The 20990-nt window shown below is 31.2% G+C and overlaps 1 long non-coding RNA gene across 1 annotated transcript in view; it reads right to left on the bottom strand.

Moving 5' to 3' along the window:
* The window catches only part of LOC120583346 (uncharacterized), a 74423-nt gene extending 54090 nt beyond the window's left edge, over nt 1–20333 (bottom strand). The window contains exon 1 of the long non-coding RNA XR_005647774.1: nt 20211–20333. This is a non-coding gene — a long non-coding RNA (uncharacterized LOC120583346). The remainder of the gene's footprint in view (nt 1–20210) is intronic.
* Between the last annotated feature and the right edge of the window lie 657 nt (nt 20334–20990).

Below are 20990 nucleotides of genomic sequence, written 5' to 3'. Positions count from 1 at the left end.
AACAACACACACACATACACAGACACACACACAGACACACACACACACACACACAAAAGCATTAGGTTTCGTCCAAGGGTCATTACGCGCATACGCCAAGTAGCAAAAAGCAGGAAGACAGGGGCAGTTAACTTTCTCTCCACTTCCACCTCCTACTCCCTCATTACACCTTTCATTTCTCAGGACTGAAATGTGGATTTGTCTTAGATACTTGTATTTGATGTTGTTACCACAAAACACCTGCAAGTAGGATGCTTCTTGTCTTCTCCCCTGCTTCAACAGAAGAAAAAGAAGCTAGCATGCAGATGTGAGGCAATAGGGAAGATGAAGAACAATTTCAGAATTCAATGACTTTCTAACCAATAAACACTTACATTTAAATAAAGAATTGAACGTCGTACTTGCACAGGATGTTGCAGATGAGTTCTAAGTAGAAGAGAGCAGGGACTAGGTACTTGGTTTAGACGAACAAACAAAAACTTCATCATTTTAAAATAACCTCGGACAAATTTCTTAAAATCGCTGGCCCCGGAAATGTGAAAATAGACGAAGCGCTTAGTACATTGCAGGGATAAAGTTGATACGAGTAACAGAAGTAGGAGTGATGATTGTGCCAATGTCAGAAGTCAAATGTATCCTAAAGGTCATTATTACAATGAACTATAATTTGACATCATCTGTCCTTCAATGTAGGTGTTATGTTAATTGATAATATCCTCCTTTCATTCTGAAAAAGTTTGTTTGTTTGAAGATCTTAACGCTAGACTTGAGAATAATGAAACTTAATAAATGGCATGTTCAAACCAGAATTTAATAATTCCAAGTATTTTCTTTCTTCGTGAATTATTCAATATTTGCAGTACCACATACTTATCACTCTGAATTTAACTATTCACATGGAATGCGGTAGAGATTAATGAACATACTTAATTAAATTATGCCAATTAAATTTGTACTACTAAGCCTAGGTAATTCTCAGAATTTTTAAAATAAATTCTTGATATTAAATTATCCCTAAAAATGTAGAAAAATTGTTTGAATGTAATTATCTGTTCTGATCACTATTTGCTATCATTTTATTAATCTGATAACAATATTATCAATAATGTTCTTTCCTCTGTTTTACTTTTCTATAATTATTTATTAAATCTTAATAAAATTGTAAAATGGTTTGTATGTGGTATTTTTCTGTTGGCTCCTGAAAAGTAAAATAAACAATTAAAAACAATATTTTCGTGTACTTTTAAATCTTTTTATATTTCTCATACATTTTTAACAGTCCCCTATATATGTGGCTGAACTGGATTAAGACAAAAATATTTAGTTTTGTAATAATAAGGCACAACAAAGTAAATTCATATCTCTAAATATTACTGTTTATTTACTATAGCAAATGAAATATTAATCTTTTAATAGATATACTTTGCTAATGTATCTTTCTAGTTAATAAAGAATGGGATGCATTTCATGACTCTAACACTGCAAAGTAAGGACTTTGTAAAAGTCACAAATGTGAATATATCAAGATTTTTTTGAATGTTGTAATAACGCTAGCAAGAAGAATCTTGGGGTATCAATTTGTTTAATCCAATAAAGCATGTAAATTATTTAGAAGAGTTCCTGCTACCTTTGTAATGCTCAATGAATGTAATTTCTTTTTCTATCTCTGTCTTAGGCTGCCTTGCTTTAACTCAGATTTTTCTTCTTCAACCAGACATATTGTTTATATCTTCTTCAAAATCACACTTACACTGCAAATCTTCTAAGTCCTTCTCTAACTGAATAATCATATTTGGATTATTATTTTTCTATGATTAATTGCAGCCATATGTAATTCGTTTATAGTTTAAACTTTTTCACTAGTTCACACATTCTTTCATAGTTTGACTCACTTCCTGTTGTTTTATTTGCCTCATTTATGTTGCTTTATTATTCAGTTGCTCTAAAACTGTACTATAAATATTATTTATTATATATTAGTTTAATAGCTGAGGTTTGGCCTAAATGTGTATTTATTTTTTAGGCTGATTTTCATTGTCAGCCTAATGTTGACGTTATCCAGTCATTTCAGCTAAAATTGGGTTTAGATATGGACAAGCAAAGATATATTATTTCAAATTGCTTACATTTTTAAATCAGGTATTTTGACAATCGTTGCATTCTAATTATGAATTAAAATTAGATAATACTTAATACTTAAATTCTATGGGTTAATCCACCATGCACATCTATATATAAGCCAAAGGGCTCAGAATTTAAACTACTTAAAAATATTATAATATGAAGAACCAAAATTTCAGATTTAAAAAAATGGGAAAAAGTTATTCTCATTGCTGCCAATATGGCCATAGGCTATTTGTAGTTATTCCCCTCTACTATCAACATGTTAATCTGTAATCTGTGAAAGATCCTCTCTTGCTCTCTTGGAAGTGCCAATTCTTATGAGTAATCCATTTGAAAACCTCTTTGATCTTTCGTCTGAAAATGGAAGACAAATGAGATGTGAGTAAGGGAAAGTATAAATACTTAGGGCCCAAATTCAACAAAAGAGGAGTTAAAGTCATAGGCTCTGTAAAAATAGCTTCTATTAGAAATAAAAATAAACAAACAGTGAGAAAGATGATCTTGAGAATAATAGAATTTTAATTTAATCATTTTATTAATTACTTAAAATAGCCTTAATGTCAGATCATTATCTCATTTTATATGATATATTTATTGAGTAGCAAATTATATAAATTTTGTGTCAATTTATGAATGACATAAAATTACAAATTACTTCTTATGTGGTTTTAGAATTTGCCTTGTGTGAATCCCTCACCCAGAATATCTGTGATAATTAACTCACATGTCTTTATTCTCCAAGAATTAGACAAGATATAATAAAAATGGTGCCTTGATTATTCCTGTTTCTCATATCTCTAAAAATCTTAACCAGCTTTCAATGTCCACCTCCATCTCGAATATTTACCTGGACATTTCAACATATAGGATCTATTTCTCCAAATCCACGAGGAATCTATTTCTTGCATTACACAATTTGGTGTTACCCACTACTTCATAATGTTTAAATAGTGTTTTAAGATTGTATGGATTTATATTCCCCACCCCCCCGAACCTTTTGAAATATTATATATACCTTCTCACAATTTAAAGACCATGATTCATACTTTACTTTTATATACCTGGGTAACAGTATAAATGTAAAAACACTACAGGCACTATTTTTTGAGCTGTGACTTTGGTGTCACTGGACTTTGTCATTTACTAGTTTCATGACCTTGGGCAAATCAACTGATATTTCTAAACTTTATTTTTTTATTATATATAAGATGCTATAATAATATTGAATTCATAAGGTTATAAAAATAAAATAAAATACTTCATGGGAAATAATACTGAAACCATAAAGTAATAGAAATATTGGTTATTCTAACTAAAATTGTGTCTAAATGGACAAAAGAGTACTCATGTTTGAGGTGACTAAATTAAGAATGGGTACAGGGAATTCTGAGAGGCACAGATAGTGTACTTTAATAAAGGTCATCCATCTCAATTTTTTCTACATCTGAAAAAAAAAGCAATTCTGCAACAATCAGCCCTTTAATTATCAAAGATGTTTGGTTTCTGTTTCTCATAGAGACATGACAGTTTACTGTTTTCCCATTTCTCAAGAACAGATGTAAAAAAACAAGATGCCACATTTAACCTGGCATCCTGTAAGCCCTAATTTCTTATACTTGTAAAACCATCTCATTCTTGCTCAACAACCCAGATTTCAAACTTTTCAGGATGACTTTTACTAATATTACTTTAAAAAGAAATTTAATGAATTACACTTATTTAATGTTATAGGGTTCCCCACTTTGGGAAAGTTTACTTTATTCTACTTTGCTTTTATGAAAACCATGCAATAGGACCTGTTTTGCTAACCAAAATAAAGAGCATTTTCACTTTTACAAAAAAAGGTGAAAAGCAAAAATAATTTCGGAGTTCGTTTGGCAGTGAGCCATCATAGAGGAGGCGTGGTACCACCTTGCTCTTTCCCTGGGAACCACGCTCAATATCTCAGCATCAAGCTGCTATAGCTTTAAACTGTGCTTGTGAACATTTGTATTTATCTCAATTTATTTTGTGCATCTATTAGCAAGATGTGTCCTAAGATATTAGGAAAGCCTAAGAGAGCTCATAAGGGTGTTACATTTAGCATAAAACTGGACATAATTAAATGTTTCAATCTTGGTTAATGAAATAAAGACATTGCGTGAGAGTCAAACATGCCTGCATCCATCATTCGTACTATTAACATGCAGAAAGAATCTTGAAAACCACCGAAGTTACTATTGGTTCTGCTAGTAACAAAGTTGTCTCTTTTAGTAAGCATCCAGTAATGAATAAAATAGAAGATCTACTGCTTGAGTGAATTGATGGTTGTACAAAATGTGATGTTCTGTTATCTTATACTTAAGAGGAAATCAATGGGTCTTTTTAATAAGTGGCACTACACTATACATAATTAGTTCTACTTTATATAAGCTGTTTACTTATCATATTTCTGCTTTTACTGTATGTTAGTGTTATTTTAGGTTTTATACATTATTTGATATAATTTGGTAAGTTTTTGGGGGGGTCTGAAATGCTAAGAAAGTTTTTCATATAAAGTACTGTAATGATAATTGCTTCTTTGCTTTATGCCATTTAGGCTTACAAAGGGGTTTCATAGGAATGCTCTACTTTGAGATAACAGAGGAAGCCAGTATATATTTATTATAATTTGATAAACGGAAGATTTCTGGAGAAAGACATCTGCATATGGTGTCCCAAGATATTATTTAATTAAGTGGAGGATTATGGAAGCTTCTCTCCTTCTATATTTTAAAATGTTTCCTTGAAAACATAATAGGCCCAATCTTTTGATTTTACAATGTAAGATAGGGCTTTTTTGACCCCTGGAACTTAAACACATAGCTCAAAAGTTTACCTAGGGATCTCTTACAAAGTGTAATCATTGGTCTCTCATGGAAATAATAAAAGTTTTACTTTTCCTTTTCAATTTTACTATATAAGTTTAAGTGGATTTTTGTCCACACTTTCAGTCTCTGACAGACTGTCTGCATGTATGTAATCTGATATGCATACTCCATAATTCTTTCTCTCTTCTTTATTGATATAAAGTTTTCTCTCTTCTTTATTGATATAAAGTTTATATGAAGCATAAATTCTTATACTTCAAAAAATTTTAATTTATGAATTATTAATTTATACTATATACATTAAATGTTATGAAATTGTATAATAAGCAAGAAAAATTACTTCCAGATCTTAAAGATAGATATATCTTCTTTTTTGAAGAAAGCATAGAATTTTAATGTATGGAATAAGTACATAGAAAAGAAAAATATAGTGAATCATTAAATTTAATTCAAATATTAACAAATTACATAACGGACAAATATTTATAAACTACTTTGTCTAGCATATTATTTTCAAGGTATTTATTCTTTCTTCTTACTGTTTATGGGCACAGGGAATATTGAAAAGGGGTTCTAAAATGGAGTGCCAGCTTACAGAAGCAAAAATCACTAGGTAAGTTTTCATCTGCTAACAGATACACTTGAAGCAGCTGAACCTTAAGATAGGATTTACAAAAAAGCTTTAAACTCACAAACTCCATCATGAATAAAATTAAAAAGTTTTATTGCCTTCATTAGTTTTCTTTCCCCCAGATTCCCAGAATTTGCTTTCAATATCATCTATCAGAATCATCTGTAGAGGAAAGGTCACAGATCTAATTCTTCATTCAGGCACAGAGGACATTAAAAGCTAATATACAATGTGAGATATCATATATAATAATTAGTATGTAATTATGTTCATATATTTTCACATATATGTCTTTTGGCACTAGCTGCTCTTTCACTTCGAGAAATCACAGTGGACATTGTTCCTATGGTTACCATGAGGGGTCCATTTCCGGAGGTAGCTCAAGACTATAAAAGGAGCAAGAAACTAAGCCAGAAGTGCTGGCTTGTCTTATAAAGTCACTCTGCCCATTATTATTTCTGTTAATCTGATGCTAAGATTGTGTTCTTTATTAGGAACAAAACATTTAATGATATATCTTACATGAATAAACCAATTTAATTAATTTTCAGTCTGCATTAATCCATTTATTGTTGCAGTTACATATTCCTGATAAAATTTACAAAAAAAAAAAAAGAATTTGAGAAAAGACAAGACGTTTGCTATTTTAAAGAGGATGGCATTTTGAAAGAACTGTTCTCTCAAATGTTACTAAAGTGATCACTGAAAAAGCACAGGTAAAGTCAATTAGTATTTAAGGGAAAAAAAACAACAACAATATAATGGGAAATAGTCTTGTTCTCTGCACAATTTTAGATTTATTTAACTGAGTATGAGCTTAATCTTTCTTGTTATTCTTCTTTTGTTTTTATAATGACCAGCTGAAATAAAACCTATTTTGACAATGTGTTTTCTAAGAGAGAGAGAGAAGAAAATTAAGCATTGCATGCTCTAACAGAAAGTAAAAGTGGAATTAGAGTGAAATAAAGACATTAGGAAATTATAATCTCATTTAGAGGAAACTGTAATTTTTGTTGAGAAATCTTTGAATCTTTCACTTTTTGCATTAATTTGCATAACAAAGATATGATTGGCTAAAGCATCTAAATATTCTTTCTAATTTTGAGATGGAAAACAATCTTCCATGTGTTAAAGTTTGCAGAATACAGATGTTTATACCTAGGTATATATACTTATAAAAGCTTACCATTATATGCTCTTTTCTAATCAAAGATAAAACAATAATTTTTATTTAGTGCATGATACTATTTGTTTTTAAAATCTAGGTTGAAGATTATGACAAGTACCAAGGTTTTGCAACTCTATATTTTTACATGTTTCTGACATTAAATATCTTAGAGAAAGTCAGTGTTCCTCAGTCCAGTGAGCTTGGCTCTGACTGCCAGAGCTTTTTTTTTTAAAAAAAGAGAGACAATTTATGCAAATTTTCTAATTAAGCAAAGGAAATCTAAAGGCATTTACTTGAATCTACCATCCCATATCCTGACATATTTTTAAACCGAATGGGGTATAATTATTTGTGTATGTCAGCAAATACCCAGTGGCACATCTGAGAATAACATCTATTATGGAGCAGACACCCCTGTTTTCCTGAGAAGATTCTGAAATAATTAAATTAGTAAATCATCGTCTAAGTCAGGACATCAGGCTCCCACAGCTACTCTCCTTGATCTTCATCTTAATTATGTACTTGTCTTGATCCCTGACTATAAAATGTACTGACATGCATGTGCCTTTGACTGCTTTATTCTGGAGATACTTCACAAGCTATTCGTGATTTGAGGTGTTTATTCTAACTCCCTATGTTTTTTTGATATATGTGTGTATCCAGAGAGAGGTGTCTGCCATAGCTTGCAAAGTCTCAGGGGATAAGCTACCTTACAATCAATTCTCATTGTTTAGTAGCTACTAGAGTGGCATTTGTAATCAGGCAGTTAATCAGTGCTTAATGTCATGTTGAGGATTTTATGATAGGTCTATATTTTGGTTAAAATATAAATATATTATATAAAGAGAAGACAGAGTTAATACCATCTGCTTCAAATATACACAAATGCATACACACATACACATACATACACAATAAGGAAGGTCTTTAATAATACATTTACCTTATCTCTAAAATCTATCAAAACCACAATTGTGTTTTGAATGATTAAAAAAAAAAAAAGAGAATGCAATACTATAAATTACTACTACCAACAAAAAGAAATGTAATATTGTTGACTATCCATTACAGCAGTACAGTGGTATAATTGTATATTGGAAATGTACCTTAGTTTTACTTCTTTTATATGCATTTTGACTTTTCAGTATTATTAATATATATGTATATGTGTGATTTTTATTAGAAAAATAAAAATAATGTGTCTATTATTCAATTAGATGATGTATAAGCTGAAATACGATAACTCAATCTCCCATATACATCCTCTGCAGAACACCTGTAATATTCTCTTCAGGGAAGTGATACTGACTATGTAGAACCAAGAAAGGACAAGTTAATGAGAAAATAATGTTATTAGAGTCCTCACTATTGAATTTGCTTAAGGAATAATCAGAGTGAGAGAGCAAAATACTACATCATCCAACTCTGTAGAGTGAATAGATGAGGACATTATGCAAATAAAAAAATGTATGGCATTCCTAATTCTTATACCATACTCATCCTTAAGAGAAGTGGCCTGTGTCCTTAAAGCTTGTCTTATGAAGATATCAATATTTTTAAAAATATAGAGAGGCAAAAGATAGCAATAAGCCTCATACCTTGACTAGTGATTGAATTTTTTCACTTGCTATCTGTTACTATTTAATCTGTGTATGGGGGAAAAATCAGCTGAGCTGTTCAGAAACATCTGGATGTTATGGTGCCCAACAAATATAATAGCCACGGCTAATGAGCCTAAAGATAGGAAGAGCATTACCTGGTTGCTGTTTCATCCTTCAGCCAATGAATATAAATAGGCTTTCGTTGATCTTTTGTCCTACTAAAATGTAATCCAGTTTATTGAACTGGTGAATTACATTAACCATTTTGACATTATTTTTTTTTTTCAATCTAACGTAGTGTCCTTGTTCTGTTCTTCTTTTCTCTGTTTTAGAGAAACCATAATAAAACGATATAATTTATTTAACTACAGTGATTCTGACTTATAAAACAATTTGTATAAAAAATGTGGTATATATATGTGTGTGTGTGTGTGTGTGTGCGCACGCACGTGTGTGTGCATATATATATAAATGTGCAACATGGAAAAAAAAGTAGGACTTCCACTTTCATAACCTGTATGAAGTTATTTCTTCATACAAAATGGTTTGCCTGAGTTTTGCCCCCTGTATTTGCAAATAATGATGGGATCTGCCCCATAGGATTTTGTAAAGATGAAATTAAGAACTATATATAAAGTGGTTACCATACAACAAGTGCAGAGGAGATGCATTCACTGATGTTATTATGATTGTGGCTTTTAGCATATTCTCAGAACATCACATTTAGAGCTAGGTTTTATGCTGGTAAATTCATCCACAATTAGGAAAGAAAGTCTGCATTGAGATTGAGTAGTGTGCTCAGGCAAAGTAATGGGTTTATGAAAACAAATGTGAATAAACTGGTTCTTGTTGTCTGTCATTCAAAGATGGACTTTCTCCTTAGGAGAAGTGTCTCCAATAAGCATTCTGACTACTACCCCACTTCAAATGGTGGTTGTTACATTATACTTTATAACATAATGTAAGGCTATGCTCTATGATCTCAGTTGCATTTTTTCTTTGGGCATTAAATAATAGAAAATTATTTCCATTGTGTATTTACTAGTGGTTCAGTCTTTTCACGTCTTTAAGTCTTGGGCAGACATTCATCTAAGGATGTTGGAAACAAGACTTGAGGGGCTAGAAAACTATTTGGGCTATCTAGAAATGTGCAGAAGTTGACACCAGATTTTTAACATAGAAAACTAGAAGTGTTAATAAAAATACAATTTTAAGACACAGATGAACAATGGAAATGATACTGACTTTAGCTTTCATTTAGCAGCATTATAACAAAACATAACATGGGTTTTATCATTTAATAACTACTGTCTTATAAATAGTTTTATGTAACTTTCACAACAGATCAGTGACTTACGCTAAGGAAAATATTATTTCCTCCATTTTACAGACGAGAAACCTGATTTTGAGAGGTAAAGTGACTTACTAGATCTCATGTATACGTAGACAATAGATTTAAGGCAGGAAGTAATATCCTTTCCCACTAAACAAAATATCTTAGTATTTTTATATTTCAGCTTTATATGTTCATTGATAAGACAAACATATATAAATAAATTTCTAGCAACTTGTCAGTTTGGTTTTTTATAAATATACACCAAACTTCTCTCTTAGAAAGTCAATATTAGTGGCATTTTTATTCAGGTTTAATGACCTCAAAGAACAGCTTTTTGGCATCTACTCTGTTTTAATCCAAAGACATTTTTCATATCTGATAGAATGGCACCTAAAGCTATAAAAACACAAAATGATCAAGAAAAACTCCCAGGTAAGTGGCTAAAGTAAATGAGTGGCATTTGTTGAAATAGAGAAGATGTGATCAAGACAGCATTTGGGGGAGAAGAAGGGAAGGAGTCAAGTATTTTCTTCATACAGCATATTTGGGGATGCAATTCATCCTGAAAGTATAAATATCTAGAAGGCCATTTAGTCACATAAGTCTATAGTTCAAAGGATCTGGTAGGGTGGGGGAGTCATCAGCATAGAGAAGTGAATGCATGAATCTTCCTAGATGTGGTTTAGACAGAAACGAGAATTTGGTCTTGAAATACTCCAGTATTTAGAAAGTGGGGGGAAAAAGAAGCCAGCAAAGGAAAATAAAGAAAAGATGTTTGTTTGAAGAAAATCCTGGGAATTGACTGTAAATACAAGAAGATAATATTTGAAATATGCTGAATTCTGGAAAGAAATGGTATTGGATGAGTGGTACTTGAAATGTTTTATTAGCGTGGGTAGAAACAAAATTCATTTTTGGAGGGATGTGTTTCACTTAGGGTTTGATCAGAAAAACAGAATGAACCACTTAGATAAATAATTTATCCTAGGGATGCAACCTTAAACAATTGTGCGACTCATTATGCTGTGTGCAGAGCTGTGGCCGGAAGTCAGCCTGGAAGTCAGTTTCAAAGGGAAGATTGACATGAAGTGGGGAAAGAAGGAAAGACTAGATAATCCAAGAATAAATGGACTCTATGAGCATGGGCGGGAACTGACATTCGTTCCCCTATCACCTCCAAGCCTCCAGCTTTGAGGGTAGGAGTGTCTGGCAGTACCAGCTGGTGGCTTTTGTCAGTGAACTTAGAACACTCAAGACTGAGGAGTCTAAGATCCTTAAGGAGGAGATGGAGCAGCAGCTGGAGTTGCTGTGGTCTAGTTGCAGTGCATGCCAACCAGGTGAGCCACCAGGTAAACAACAACTTGCCAGAGCTGCAGCAGCACCTCATCCCCTCCTCTGCCCTTTCTATAGTAAAAAAGAGCGTGACTTCACTTCTCACCTTCTAAGTCCTGCTTGCAATGTCTCTTGTGACCCCGGCAAACCAGAACTGTGCAGGGAAGAAATTCAAGGAAACTAGTTCCAGTTTAGCTAACTTTAGCTAACTTGACACAGTACATATTCTTCCGAGGACTGAAGAGCAAATGAGATGTGAGTAGACATCTGAAGTTCTTCTAAGGGTTTTGCTGAAGCAGGTAGAATTAAAATGTAAATGTTTTTGTTTAGTTTTTGATTTATTTATTTTTGTTTTACAAGATGCTTGATAATGGAGAATGAATTAGCAGAAATGGAGAGATTCATATGGAGGGGAGAGAATAAGGACAACTAATAAAACCTTTGAGAGCTGAGATGAACTATTGCTCACGCTCTAGATATTGGATATTTCTTTTCAGTCTTTCCTTTTGCTACACATTTCTACTGGAATTTAATGGTTCATAGCACTGACTCTGGGGCAGATTGATTTAAATCTGACTCTATTACTTAAAAGTTGTGTGACAAAGAGCAAGAACTTCTTCATCTCAGATTCTTTTTTTTTAAATGGCTACAGTAATAATAGAAACTCATAAGGTCACTGGGGAATAAAATAGTGATGTTATCCACTCAAAGGTCATTGTAAAGATTAAATCAGTTAATATTTGGAGTTCATGTAGATTATGGGTACTTAGTTCTCTGTTATTATTTAAATTTGAGTACCTAAAGAATGTAAAAATTTATAGTGGTTAACATTTAAGATTTCTGTTATTTAAATTTCTTTACAAATAGTTTTATTATCTCATAATTTTCCAGCATATAGAATTAAACATTTTTTGTTTGTTTGTTTGTTTGCTTTTATATAATGTTATGGTGAACATCTTTTGAAAAAGGATACATCAATTTAGATTATTTCTGTAGAATACACTACCGGAAGTTGATTTAATGAGTCAGTGATTCCCAGCATTCTTAAGTATTCCCAGCATTCTTGTAAGTATTAAAGAAAAATATGTTTAAAAATTAAATTTTAACTTTGTTCTTTTAAAATATTATCTTAATGTCAATAAAATTTCAGGAAATTAGTTCATTAAATATCTGAATGGTAGAATGTTAAAAGTTTATTAAAATTAAATATTTTAGCAATGTGTCTATCATTTATTTTGAAATCCATGCTAAATTCTATTAAATACTAGAAAACTATTCTTCAGCTGCATCTCTGTTAAAATCAACATTGAGATTTTACCAGAAAATATGCTTTCCTTTGACATTTAAATTATAGTAATTACAATAGTTTTTTAGGTTCTCTTACTATTTGCTCTTTTTTTTTGTACCTGATGTTTACAATTATAGATTTTTATCATGAAATTTAAAAGTTCACTAAAGTGAGATAACATACATAGCTCTGCACTTCACTGATTGTCAATTATCAACTTGAGTGTGTCATTTGTTACAATTCATAATTAAACATATGAATAATTTCTTTGTATAGCAATTATATTTGCTGTTATAATAACTAGTGTAAACCTGCCAAGATAATTCTCACCTGTCTCTAGAAATGTATGAATATTCTTTGTATTACTAATTTGACCAAAGTGGATCTCCTCCAGTGTAGTTCACCTACTGTTAGTATATTCATTAATGACAATAACTATGTCTTTACTTCAAGTGTTAATCATGATTTTACAATGTATAGTTATGAGAAGTGTCCTTAAGCTTTTTCTGGGTGAATGCCCACAAGTCACAAATGTTCATTTGTTGAAAAAATTACACTGTGAATAAAGTAGAAGAATATATGTCTGCACAAGGGAAGAAAGAATTTTCCCTATATAAGAATACTCACTAATAAGATTATAATCACTGTTATTAGAAGCTGCCTCATTTTCTTTGCAATCATCTGTCTTTGGAGTGGAAACATTGGCTGTTCCTGAGAGACAAGCTAAATAAAATGCACTCTATTTTTTCTTTCCACTGTCCATCTGGTTTTCACAACCACAAGAAATGGGACATTTTTAAATAGTGTATACTCTCATGGTTTCCTTGACACTCCTTGCACTTCTGCAATCTTCTTTTTCTCCTTATAGCTTCAAAGTTACAACAAATTAGGTACTTACAATTTTAGAATACTCTAGTGAGTACTCCAAATGTACTTTTTCCTTTAATTTTCTGAATAACACTCTTCAGTGAGTATTTTATTACAGAGAGGAAACTAACTTGCCACAAAATAATAATGGTAGTAAGAAACAAAGATTCAAAGTAATTCCCACAAAGTGTGACTGACCCAACTCAAGCATTTAACCATTATGGTCCCTCCCCACAACCTCAACACCAGCTCCTTTTCACGCATGCAATCCCTTACGTGGCAGTAGGACCTAAGTTTCTGTCCACTTTCATCACTCTTCTCACTCTGCATACTTTCTGTTAGGGATTTATTTTCCATGATTTCAAATTCCATTGTAGGTTGGATGCTTCCATATTTTATTCACAAGCCTAGACTCTGTTTCTGAGCTAAAGATTCTTAGTTTCATCTTCCTGGTGGACACTGGCACCAGATTGTTCCACAGGAATCTCAGTGTCATTATTCCCATAATTAATTACATAATTTCCCCAGTTCTATTTTTTCTCTGCCAAACTGGTCTTCATCTTGAGTTTCTATCTCCGTGATTGCTTCAATATTGATGAGATCTTTAAGAAGTTACCCTCATGAGATCCTTAAGAAACTGCTTTCTCATTCCACATTTCAATTCCTCACTAAGGCCTGGTCATTTCAACTCCTAGAAACCCAAATTTAACCTGATTCTCCATCCTCATTACCACTAGATACAATTTCTCTCCTTTATTTTCTCCAAAACAGAATAATTCATCTTTCTTCCATTGTAAAACCATCCTTCATGCGATCTCACCGTGATCTTTCAAAAATACTTTTATTAGAATTCCATTATATTCAAGATAAATTTCAAATTCCTTAACTAGCCCAGGACTAATTATAATGAGTATTATGCCAATATTTCTAACCTTATTATTCACTTCTCCTCCTTTTATGGAAGTTCTTTTTACAAATAGGAATTTTTACTGTTTCCTGCTTCCAACTTAAGCTAGCTCTGTCTTCCATGTTTTTAATTGTCTGTCAACCTGAAAAAAAAAAATTCTGTCTTTTAAGATCAGGATTAATTTTCTCATACTCTGTGACATTCTTTTTCACTGTTTTAATTATTTAAAAAAATATTGCTTGAACAATAAAGATATTATTTAAACTCTTACTTTGAGTTTTTTTTGTTTTAATTATTGATTTTACTATTTTTGACCCTCCTCTACCTGATTCCTCCATTCACATTCCAAAGCCTTTATAATATACAATAATTTAGAATTTTAAATAGTTTAGATATTTAATAATTTTAATATATTAAGATTCTCGTATTGTATAAGGATACACATTTCCCTTTATTCTTACCAACCATAGTTTTGTCACACATTAGAAAAGTGTTTTCTCATGTTTGTTTTAATTTGCATTTAAAATTAAGTAATAGTAACATTTATATATTTGCATATATAAATGAATATTCTAATTTTTTCCACTACAGAGATCAACTTATATCTTTGCCTATTTTTTCCAATAAGGTATTATTTCTATTTCCTATCGATTTAAAGTGGTGGTTTTAACAGAAACAAACTTATAGATACAGAAAATAAACTGATAATTGCCCAAAGGGAGAGTGATGAAGAAATGGTTGGAAAAGTGGAAGGGAATTAATAAATACAAACATCTAGTTATAAAATAATTCATGAGGATGTAATATAGAGTACAGAGAATATAGTCAGTACTATTGTAATAACTGTACAGTGCCAGATAGTTACTAAACTTGTGGCAATCACTTCATGAGGTATAGACATGTTGAATCACTATGTTGTAAACCTGAAACTAATAAAATACTGTGTCAACTATAATTGAAATAAATCTTAATAATTATGGTAGTTATTAAACTCACTAAAACAGAAAAAAGTAAAGTGGCTGTTAATACATAAACTAAATGATCTATTTGTCTATTATGTACTGCAAATATTTTTTCTATTTGTTTTATTAAAGATTTGCTCCCCTTCATTTTCCCCAATTTTTCGATTTTTTGGGTTGTGTGTGTGTGTGTGTTTTATAGATTCTATGCATCCTTAGAAAAGTCTGTTCCAGTAAAAGATGTGAAAGAAAACTTAAATTTCTCCTAATATTTTTGTAATTCACTTTGACATGTATTAAATTGATGCTTCTGGGATTAATTTTTAATAGGATATATAGTAGGAATCCATATTTACTTAAATAGCTAGTCAATTTCTCACCATCATATATTTATAAATCCATGTTTTTCTCACTAGTTTCCATAGATTAAATCAATTTATGTTTGGGAGGTTATTTCTGGATTCTCTATTATGGTCCATTGATGTCATCCTACTTATGCACCAATAACTCGTTTTATTAACTGGAGCTTTATCAGTTGATATCCAGCTGAAATAATTCCTCAGCCACCATCTTAATCCCTGTCATTTTTTTTACAAAATTTTTTGATTAATTTTGGATATTTCTCTTTTCACATCAACTTTAGGAACAGTTTCTCTAGTTCAAAAAGTAAAGTTGTATTATTTAAAATATTAATTTAGGAAAATTATATTTAAAAATATTCAATACTCACATCCAAAGACAGTTTATACATTTCCACTTATTCAAAAAGTCATCTCTGCATGTCTCTTGATATTCATGTTCTAAAAAAGTTCATTATAGGGCATTTCACATATTTACATTGCCAATTGTAAATACAGTATTTTAATTAATTTTTTTCTAACCTTATTACTATATAAAATGCATTTCTAAATATTTGTCCAAGTAGTTTAAAATCAAACATATTGCTGACTTTATTTATTACTTTATTTATTACTTTATTTATTACTTGATAATTTTTTCACAGAACAAACTAAGACAAATGAACATTTTTAATTCTTAATTTATTTCAGGTATTATAACTGGCACTGTAGGTATTATTTACTCCCATCAAATATATGTGATATATCCTACGATTTTCTTATTCTACAGATAGGGAAATTGAGGCTTACAGCAGATATATAAGATAATTTACATGAATATACTGGCCAACATTGTGTGGAATTTTTTTTTCGCATTTTGAAATTTCTCAGACCTGTCCTAGATGACATTTATGTAATAAAATTTCAAAGGAAGATCTACATCTAAAATGTATAACTAGTCTTATCAACAGTTTGCAAGAACTATATAGTAAATCATGTGGGAAACACACATATTAAGGCTTATTTATTGTGAGTCACTCATATCAATCATGTCAATGCTGAAAGGGGTGAGTTTTAATTTACAGCAGGAGCTACATGAACTACCATTAAATAATGGCAAAGAAAGAAAAGAAGGAAGAAAGGAAGGGAGATAGGGAGGGAGGGAGAGAAAGAGAGAGAAAAAAGTGAAAGAAAGATAAGGAAGGAAAGAAGGAAGGAAAAAAGAAAGGAAGGAAGGTAGAAAGGAAAGAAGGAGGAAGAAAGGAAGAACAGAAGAAAGATGGAAGAAGGAAAGAAGGAAGAAAGGAATGAAGGAAAGAAGAAAGAGAGAAAAGAAAGAATGAAAAAAATCTTAGAAACGGAGGGAAAGTAGGAGATTAATAAAGAAATTAAAATAAAGAAAAATAAAATTAAAATTAAAATAAAGAAAATAAAAACAAACAGCTATTTATTTTGACAGTTGCCTTTGCTGATTGCCACCTTTATTTGCTGGCGACTTGAGGATGCAAAGCTAAAGAACATGCTATAAAAATATATAAGAAATACATCTATAATGCTCAAAATCAAATAATTAACCAGTGACTTTTTACTCAAACTTCTACTAAATGCCATATTTTTATAGAACTTGAGGGAATTTATGCAGCGGGTATATCTGTAACAACAATGTTAATACCAAAAATAAAGAGTCAATAAATTATCTTTTTAAGAACTTATTTGTATACTTGTTGAGAGGTTGCTAGAAGATTGTTTTTTTCATTTATATTTTATAACCTATACCTGAAGATTCACAGTAGGATAAAATTAATCCCCAGAACACTTAAAATTCGACTAGGAGTTAAGTGGAATGAACACTACATTGAATTAGCTATGCAAATGGTCAAAATCAAGAGCAATTGTTTCATATTTTTATGTATAAAATGCAAATCAAAATCAAGTTCAATATAAATGATCTCTCTATCTGTATTATATTTACATATGTGTGCATGTGTACATAAAATATGTCTAAATTGAACTTAACCACAAAATCAAAAACTTCAGAATGATATTTGTGATCCTTTAATCACTCTCCTAATTGAAGCCCCATTCTTTTTTCTTCTCATTTCACAGATAATTAAACTGAAATTCACATACTCTAAGTTATTTTCCCAAAGTCATTTTATAACTAGTAAGTGGAAGAGATCTTGTTTTCCAGCATCCAAGCTTAGTATTTCTCCAACCATGAAATAAATAACTTAAAAGCAGCCAGACAAAAATGACAGTTTACATACAGAGGAATGATCACTTGAATGACTGCTGAATCTCATCAGAAAATATGGAGGCTGATATACTTTAAAATATTGGGGAAAAATAATCAACTAACTTTTCTATATTCCATGAAAACACTCTTAAATAATGAAGACAAAATAAAGACATTTTCAGACAAAATAAAGATAACAGGAGTGATTAGCAAGAAACCTGCACTATGAGAGATACTAAACGAGGTTCTCAAGGCTGGAGGAAAATGATAAAAAAAGAAACCTGGGTCACCAGGAAAGAAAAAAAAAATCATCAAAAATGGTAATGATTCATTGATTTATTAGGAAGACATAAAAATTATTAATGCGTTTGTTAATATATACATGAAGCAAAATTTGAGAGAATTAAAGGAAAAATAAACATTTTTACAATCATAATTATAGGCAGTTAAACTCACCTTTCAGGATTTAACAGAATTAATATATTTTAAAAATTAATCACAATATAAATTATCTGAAAAACACTATCGACATATTGACTTAATTGATATTTATAGAACATTAGGTACTACAAAAGCAGCATGAACATTTTCAAATCCACGTAGTGCATTAACCAAAATAGATCATATGCTAACCCATAAAATGAGTATGAGTCTCAACACATTTCAAAGGATTGAAATAACTTCTAAACAATATGTGAAAAAGAAAAAAAATCCCTAAGGAACATAGAAGTTATTTTAAACTTCACGAAAATGAAATCAGTATATCTAAATATATAGATGTCTGGAAATTCCCTAAATATTTAGAGCCTCAATAAAATGATTCTAAACAATCTACAAGTTCAAAGAAGAAATTCAAAGTGACCCTAGAAAATATTTTGAACTGAAGGAAAATAAAAACACACATATCAAAAACTGTGGATGTAGCTGTTAAAATAATTAAACAAGGAGCCTATTAGATTGAGGTGGTTCTAATGCCCTGGTAGCCGATGAAAGCACACAGAAACCTAAGCTAGAATAAAGCCCTGCAAATGCACTTGTATTCCAAAAAACAAAATTAAGGAACAACAAATCATGAATAGCCAACTAGGCTGTCCCAAGGGAGGCAACTACTTAAGCTATAGCCAAATCCAATAATGTTCTTGCTTTACTTTTGTGTCTGTTCTATAAAAGCCTTTCCCCAGCTCCTGTCAGAGGAGTACTTCTAACCACTTTCAGTTTGATGCTGCCCCAACGTAATTGATGTTTACTCAAATAAAGTCTTGAAAATTTGGATGCCTCAGTTTATCTTTTAACATAGCTAAAGCAGTGCTTGGTGTTTTATAGCCCTAAATGCCTATATAAGAAAAGAAGAAAGGTCTCAATACATGACTTCTGCTTCTACCTTAAGAAACAGAAAAGTAATCAAATTAAAGTTATAGTAATAAGTTAAATAATAAAGATCAAACTAAAAATCAATGAAAAAAAATGAAATAAAGCAATAGAGACAATCAGTGAAATCAAGAAGCAGCTCTTTGAGAAGATCAATAAAATTAATAAAATTCCAGCCAAGATGATAAGTGGGGAAAAAGACACAAATTAACAACATCTGGAATGAGAAGGTTTACATCATTTTAGATTCTACAAATATTAAAAGAATTTTAAGGAGATATTATTAATAATTTTGAACAACAAATTTAACAACTTAAACAAAATGAAAGAAAAAATTTTAAAGACAGAAGTACCACAGCTTACAAAAGAAGTTATAGGAAATCTAAATAGCTCTATCTTTTAAGGAATTGAATTTGCATTGAAAATATTAACCCTCAAAGAAAATTCCCGGCCTTGTTTACTCAACTATTAAATTCTATCGAATAGCTACAAAAGAATAAATAGCAATTCCACACAAACTTTTACAGATAATTTACGAGGACAGAATACTTCTCAATTTATATTATGAGAACAGAATTATTCTGACACCAAAAGTAGTCAAACATATTACAATTAAACTACAGACCAACATGAACATACAAAAATTACATACAAAATTCTAGCAAATATATTCCAACAATAAAAAAGGATAATGAATTCTACTCAATTAGGTTTTACCCCAGGAATACAAGGTTGCTTTAACATTCAAAAGTCAACTGATGCAATTAACTATATTAACAAACTAAAATAAGAAGATATGATCATCTTAAACAGAAAATCTGACAATATTCAAGATACATTCCAAATAAAAAATACTCTTAAACTCGAAATTGAAGAGTACTTCCTCAACCTGATAGAGCATTTGTTCTTAGTTCATTTCATTGACATTTAGTTAATTTTAATGTATGCACATTATATATATATATATATATATATATATATATATATACACGAAATAATCTATATTATATCATATTTTTTATATTTTCACAAATCTCCCAAAACTTTCCAAGACTCAGAACCTTTCAGGGAATTTTAATAAACTCTGGAAGCTTTCCATGGCCTCAGAATTTTTCTGGGAGCAAGATATTCATTTTTTTTCAATAAATTTTTTTTGGATCGAAGAGCTTCATGCAAGGGAGTAGAGCTCAAATCAGAGTGACTTACCTATGGCCCTCGGTCCCAATGAGAGGAAGAGTAAATTTACAGTTCAGCAGAACTTACAGGCACCTCATTGGTGTGTCTCTGTCCCATAGGCCCTTCGTCAGCTTTGGATTCCATTTCTCATTACAAAATCTGTTAAACGTGATTAAAGAGACAATTTAGGTGACACAAATAAACTTCACTTAAGAGTTTATAGCATTTCTGGTCAAGAAGAGCATTTACAGGGACATGAAAGTTATCTAAGTTTCAGTTAGCCGACCCTAGGCAGGAGTAGCTCCCAGGGCTTAGGAATTTCTTTCAGCATATCCAAGGATAAGGTCTATTTGTAACTCACAGGAGGAGGCAGAAGTTTGGAGGTTTTCTTGGACTGCAGATGGTTCAGCATCACCAAGTAAGCAAGAAGCAACTTTCTGGGATGTGGGGAACTGGAAGAGTGTGAGTGAGAGAAAGGAGGGCAACCTGTGTGGGAGGTCTAGATCACAGTGTCAGAGGGCCTGACAGTCATTACTCAATAAATAGTTGCCAAATAGATATATTGTAAAAATAAATGTACAGTTCTTGATTCATTCCATAAATATTTATGGAAAATATACTGTGTCACAGGCACTAATCTAAGTGTTGGGCTGCTATAACAGTGAACAAAATAGGAAAATATCTGCTCTCTAGGGATCTTGGGTTCTTGTAGGAACAGACCTAACACAAATAAATAAGTAAAATAAGTACATAGGATAGTGGTAATGCTATGTGAAAAAGAGCATTAAGAGAGATATTATTGCCATTTCA

The sequence above is a fragment of the Pteropus medius genome, unplaced genomic scaffold, assembly GCF_902729225.1.
Source record: "Pteropus medius unplaced genomic scaffold, Ma_sr-lr_union100, whole genome shotgun sequence".
NCBI lineage: Eukaryota > Metazoa > Chordata > Mammalia > Chiroptera > Pteropodidae > Pteropus > Pteropus medius.
Note: the sequence above shows the minus strand (reverse complement) of the source record. Positions and strands in the feature narration are given on the sequence as shown.